This window comes from Martes martes (assembly GCF_963455335.1).
Source record: "Martes martes genome assembly, chromosome: 9".
Lineage (NCBI taxonomy): Eukaryota > Metazoa > Chordata > Mammalia > Carnivora > Mustelidae > Martes > Martes martes.
The window spans coordinates 27086264-27092493 of record NC_137896.1 but is presented as its reverse complement, the minus strand read 5'-3'; the positions used below and the strand labels follow the sequence as shown (position 1 = coordinate 27092493).

Below are 6230 nucleotides of genomic sequence, written 5' to 3'. Positions count from 1 at the left end.
GCATCTGCCTTCAGCTCAGGCCATGATCCCAGGGTCCTGGGATTGAGCCTGGTTGTCTCCCTCTCCTCCCTGCTTGTGCTCTCTCTGGTATCTCAGTTACTGTCTCTCAAATAAATAAATAAAATCTTTAAAAAAACACATTCTGTGTGATTTTATCTGAAACTCTGAAAAAGACATGTCTAATCCATAGTGACATCGATCAGGCCTGGGATGGGGGGGGATTGCTTGGGAAGGGGCACAAGGGAACCTTTTGGGGAGATGGGGATGGATGTTCTATATTTTGACTGTGGTTACATGGGTATGTACCTTTGTTGAAACTCACGGAAATGTACACTTGAAATGGGTATGTTTTATTGCATGTAAATTATACCTCAAAAAGTTGACTTTAAAAAAGTACACTGGACTTCCATTTCCAGACAAGATGAGTCAGTAGATTCTACCCTATTCCTTCCAGTTACTACAACCAAAAACTTGACAAAATACATAAAGCAACTATCGGACTTCCCTGATGATGGGGAAAAGGTGAACTGTGTAGACAACTTGGGTCTCAAGCGATGACACAGCTGGGAGTCCTCGCGGGCTTTACTACTTAACTAGATCCCAGCCTGGGCACCAGAGAAAGCCAAACCCAAAACCATCCCAAAGCACAAAGTCCCAATGAAAGCCCACTTTCTAGAGGGTCAAAGGGCTGGGAGGGACAGCAGTGAAAGATAGACTTTTTGACAATGCTTGCTTTGCTCTGGGCAAACACCATGAAATAAGCCAAGGCCCATCCTCTCCAGCAGGCTTTGGGGAGACTGTGGTGTGGAGCTTGCCCACCATCCCAGCTGTACCTACCATCTAGGTAGTCCTCGCTCTCCTTTCTAGTGATGACTGTGATGTAGAGCTCCGTCAGTCAGCCCCACTCTGCTCAAGTGTGATCAGCGAGAATTCCCTTCCTCTCCCATCCTCATGGAGTGCTGTGACAGCAGGGTAGGGCCCTGTTGCCATCCTTGCATTGCACTAAGCAAGGGTGACAAAGAGGCAGCACCCACCCTCTCACAGCTGGAATGTGTGGGGAGGATTACAGACAAGAGGGAGCTGCAAAAAGAGATTGCTTCAATTTGTATATAAAGTGTAGGGTACACCCACCCACAAGTGACCTATGTGTGCAACCCACAGAATTAACATCGTGAAAGCTTGAGAATTCAACTATGATGTGGAATACCGTATTGTTTCAGGACGGCCTCTGAGTAGCACACAGCACGGCAGACCAAAATAGTACTGATTTTAAACTAAACTGACATTCCAGTTCACAGACCACAAAAGTGTTCATTCTGAACTTGAACAAGTGAATACATACTAACATAGTTTTAAAAAGGAACCAGTGACTCCTAATATAATACCCAAAAGTCCAGGATAAAATCAAATAGTATGTGTCATACCAAAAGCCAGAAGAAGGCTGAACTGGAATGAAAAAGGGCAATGAAGGGATGGCTAACATCTGGTGCCTGGCTGACTCAGTCAGCCCAGTGAGTGACTCTTGATCTCAGGGCCATGAATTCGAGCCCCACATTGGGCACAGTGCTTCCCTTAATTAAAACAAAAACAAAAACAAAAACAAAAACAAAAAAAAAAAAAACAGAAAAAAAAAACTGATGCTAACATCAAGATGGCACCGATGTTGGGATTATCTGACAAGGATTTTAAAGTAGCTATCCCCAAAAAAGAAGAAAGAAAGGAAGAAAAAGAAAAGCTTCTGTGAGCACCCATGAATAGACCTGAAACAGAAAAAGAAAATTTCAGCAGAGAAAAAGAAGATATAAAGAAAAACCAGGTGGAAATTCTAAACCCGAAAAATGCAGTAACAACAAACTTACTGGGTGGGCACTGTGGCCCACTGGAAATGACAGAGGAAAGCAGTGACCTTGAAGATAGACCACTAAAAATTCTACAACTTGAACAAAGAAATAACAAATGAACCAAATGAACAACTTCAGGGGTCTGTGGGAAAATACCAAAATACGTGCATGTCACGGGAATCCCACAGGAAGAAGAGAAGAAGTACAGTTCAGAAAATATACTGAAACAATGGCTAAAACCTCCCCAAATTTGGCAAAAGACATAAACCTACAGATTAAAGAAGCTGGAAGAACCCCAAGCCAAGAAATCCTAAAAATCCTAAAATAGTATGCACCAAAAGCCAAATTCATAGAGACAGTAGAAGAGTGGTTTCCAAGGGTGAGGGATGAAGGAAACTGGAAGATACTTGGTCAAATGTTACAAACTTTCAGTTAGAAGAGGAACAAGTTTTGGAGATCTAACATATAGCAAGGAGACTATAGTTAACAATACTGTATTACGTACCTGGAAGTTGCTAAGAGAGTAGATCTTAAATGTTCTCACCAGAAAAAAAAAGAAAGAAAGAAAGAAAGAAAGAAAGAAAGAAAGAAAGAAAGAAAGAAAGAAAGAAATAGTAATCATGCAGAATGATGGAGGTGTTAACTAACCCAACCATGGTCATCATTTCACAATATATAAGTATGCCAAATCATCACATTGTACACCCTAAGTTTACACAGTGTTATATGTTATATCTCAATAAAGCTGGAAAAAAAATAAGAAGTGAAAAAATGATGAAAAAACCTAGAACAATACCTAGGAACTGTGGGACATTTACAAAAAGTGTAGCATAGGCAGACTGTGGGCTGCTGGGGTTGGTGAAGGATCTCAAGATGACTGGGCAAAACTTGCTCTAAAAGCCATTGACTGAGTAGCTTTTGGGGAAATCATACCCCAAAACCAGAAGACCATTGCTAACTTTTGAAATTCTGGAATGAGACCTTTACCTCCAGGTGGGCTACTACTCTCCTGAGAAACCACCTGCTGTTGGCTGGGCTTACTACAAGGCCAGTGTGGCAAAGGCTATCTTGGGAGATGACTTTGAGAAGAAGTTTAATGCCCTGAAGTTTCCTGTGCCAGAGGAGAAATATACTGTTCAGGAGGATGCTAAAAAAAAAAAGATGTGAAAAGTTGTGCTGAATTTTTGTCTCTCTCAAAGGCCAGGATTGAGGAATATGAAAAAGAGCTAGAGAAAAATGATCATGATTCCATGTGATCAAATGACCATTGAGGACCTAATTGAAGTCTTCCCGGTAATCAAATTAGACAAAAAGTATCCCTATTGGCTTCACAAGCCAATTGAGTATTTATAAACTTGAGTTGGGGAGAAAGTTCTGGCCCTCATATCATGAACGCTGGACATTAAAAATAATTATATAGAGGTGCCTGGATGGCTCAAGTCAGTTAAGTGACTGCTTGGGTCTTGAGATCAAGCCCCGAGTTGGGCTCCCTGCTCAGTAGGGAGTTAACTTCTCCTTCTCCCTCTGCTGCTCTCCCTGCTTGTGCTCTCTTTCTCTCAAATAAATAAAATCTTTAAAAATAATAATTATATAGTAAAGAAGAAAAATTGTCATGTACACAAAACAGGAAACACTAGAAGGAGAAGAAGGAGAAAGCAGATAGTGGTAATGGCCATTTTCCAAAATTAATGCTAGACACCAGACCACAAATTCAGGTAGCTCAGAAAATACCAAGCAGAGCAAATACCAAAAATCTACACATAAGTGTATCGTATTCAAATTACAGGAAAATAGGGGCTCCTGGCTGGCTCAGGGTCCTGAGTTTAAGGCCCACATTGGGCATGGAGCCTAATTTAAAAAAAAAAATCTTTGCTATTTGTATACCTACCTAATCATATAGATATCTCTTTGTTCAAAGTAATGATAGCAACAACGAACTGGGTGATTATAACATATGGGTAAGTGAAGGGAGTGGCAGCCAATGTTATAAGGGATGAGAGGGAGGAATTTGGGGCTACTCTGTTACAAGACACCTGCACTCCCCAGGAAGTGGTGTGGTGTTATTTGAAGTGTACTTACATGCAGATAATCAAATCATTATGTTACATACCTGAAACTAGTATGTCAATTTTATCTCAGTTTTTAAAAAGTGGACTTGGATTAGTTGTAAACATACATTGCACACTTTAGGGAAACTACTAACAATTTTTTTTAAGAAGTGATTGATACGCCAAAGGAGAGAAAACAGAAACATATAAAGTGAAAACCTGCCAGACGGGGAGTTTTAAGAATCCAAAGAACAAAGAAAAAATGGAATGAATACAAAAGAGTTACAGACATAGAAATTAATCCAACTATATCAATAATTACTTTAAATGTGAATGGTCTAAATACACCAATGAAAAGATCAATTGAAATCCCTTGTCACGGGGCACATGGGTGGCTCAGTGGGTTAAAGCCTCTGCCTTCGGCTCAGGTCATGATCTCAGGGTCCTGAGATCGAGCCCCAAATCGGGCTCTCTGCTCAGCAGGGAGCCTGCTTCCCTTCCTCTCTCTCTGCCTGCCTCTCTGCCTACTTGTGATCTCCGTCTGTCCAATAAATAAAATATTAAAAAAAAAAAGAAATCCCTTGTCACAGTGAATAAAAACAAGATTCAATGACATGTTGTCTACAAGAAGCCCACTTTAACTACAAAGACACAGGTAGATACAAAGTAAAGGGCCGGAGAAGGATATACCATTGCTAATGTTAATGAAAGTAAAGCTGGAATAGCTGTACTGATTTCAGACAAAGAGAACTTCAGAGCAAGGAAAATTATCAGGGATAAAGGGGGGCATTATATAATAATAAAAGATGGAAATGAAAATCCTTAGTTTGCATGCACTTAACAGCAGAGCAACAAAATATGCAAGGCAAAGACTGCTAGAACTGCAAGGAGAAATAGATGAATTCACTATTACAGTTAAAGATATCAACACCTCTCAATCAGTGATTCACAGGTCCAGCAGACAGAAAGTCAGTAAGGATATAGTGGAACTGAATAGCACCAAAGATCAATTAGATCTAATGGACATGTGTGGAATACTGGGCAGCAGCAGAATAGACATTCTTAGAAAGCTCATGTGGAGCATTCATCAAAATAGACCACATTCTGGGCCATAAAACACACCTGACCAAATGTGAAAGAATAGAAATCAAATAAGGTTTGCTCTTAGTGGAAATCAGTAACAGAAAGATAGCTGGAAAATCTCAATGTATTTGGGTAATAATTCATGGATCAAAGAAGAAGTCTCAAGAAATTCACAAATATTTTGAGTTAAAATGAAAATAGAACTTATCAAAATGTATGAAAAGCCATGCCTAGAGGGAAATTTATTGCATTAAATATATATATCAGAAAAGAAAATCTAAAATCAATAAGCTTCCAACATAAGAAACTAGAAGTGTCCATCAACTGATGAATAGCTAAAGAGGATATGGGGTGTATATACATATATATATGTATATATACACATATATGTAAATACACCCCACATCTTCTTTAGCTATTCATCATATATGTGTGTGTATATATATATGTATATATGTACATATATATGTTACTCAGCAATCAAAGAGAATGAAACCTTGCCATTTGCAACAGCATGGATAGAACTCATGGGTATTATGCTAAGCAAAATAAGAATAAGTCAGAGAAAGACATATGATTTGTGAAATATGATTGTGAAATATTTCACTCATATGTGGAGTTTAAGAAACCAGAGTTGAAGAGTTTAAGAACCAGAGTTTAAGAAACCAGATGAACATATGGGAAGGGAAGGAAAAATAGGATACAAACAGAGCGGGAAGCAAACTGTGAGACTTCACTATACGGAACAAACTGATGGTTGCTGGAAGGGAGGTGGGTGGGAGATGGGCATTGAGGAGGGCACCTGTGATGAACACTGGGTATCATATATAATATGGAACCAATACTACACTATATGTTAACTAACTTGAATTTAAATAAAAAATAGAGAAGGAAGAGCAATATAAGCAGAAGAAAAGAAGTAATGAAAATTAAATCAGAAATCAATGAAATTGAAAACAGGAGATCAACAGAGATCAACAAAATGGAAACTGGTTCTTTGGGGGAAAATATCATTAAAATTTATAAGCCTTCCAAGATAACCAAGAAAAAAAAAGAAATTATAAATATTGGACATGAAGGAGGAGTCATTGAAAAGATAATAAAGAAATACTATGAACGGCTTTATGCCCATAAATTTGTTAACGTAGATGAAGTGGGCCAATTCCTTGAAAGACACAAACCACCAAAACTCACAAAAGGAGAATTAGATAATTTGAATAGTTCAATATTTACTAAAGAAATAGAGAAAAACCAAATT

General features: G+C 38.7%; 1 pseudogene across 1 annotated transcript; it reads left to right on the top strand.

The window, feature by feature from the left end:
• The first annotated feature begins 258 nt into the window (after positions 1 to 258).
• LOC308349060 (ATP synthase subunit d, mitochondrial-like) lies at positions 259 to 3194 on the top strand (annotated as a pseudogene). Its single transcript has 2 exons — positions 259 to 298; positions 2706 to 3194. The product of its transcript is annotated as an ATP synthase subunit d, mitochondrial-like (transcript).
• Positions 3195 to 6230: the final 3036 nt, after the last annotated feature.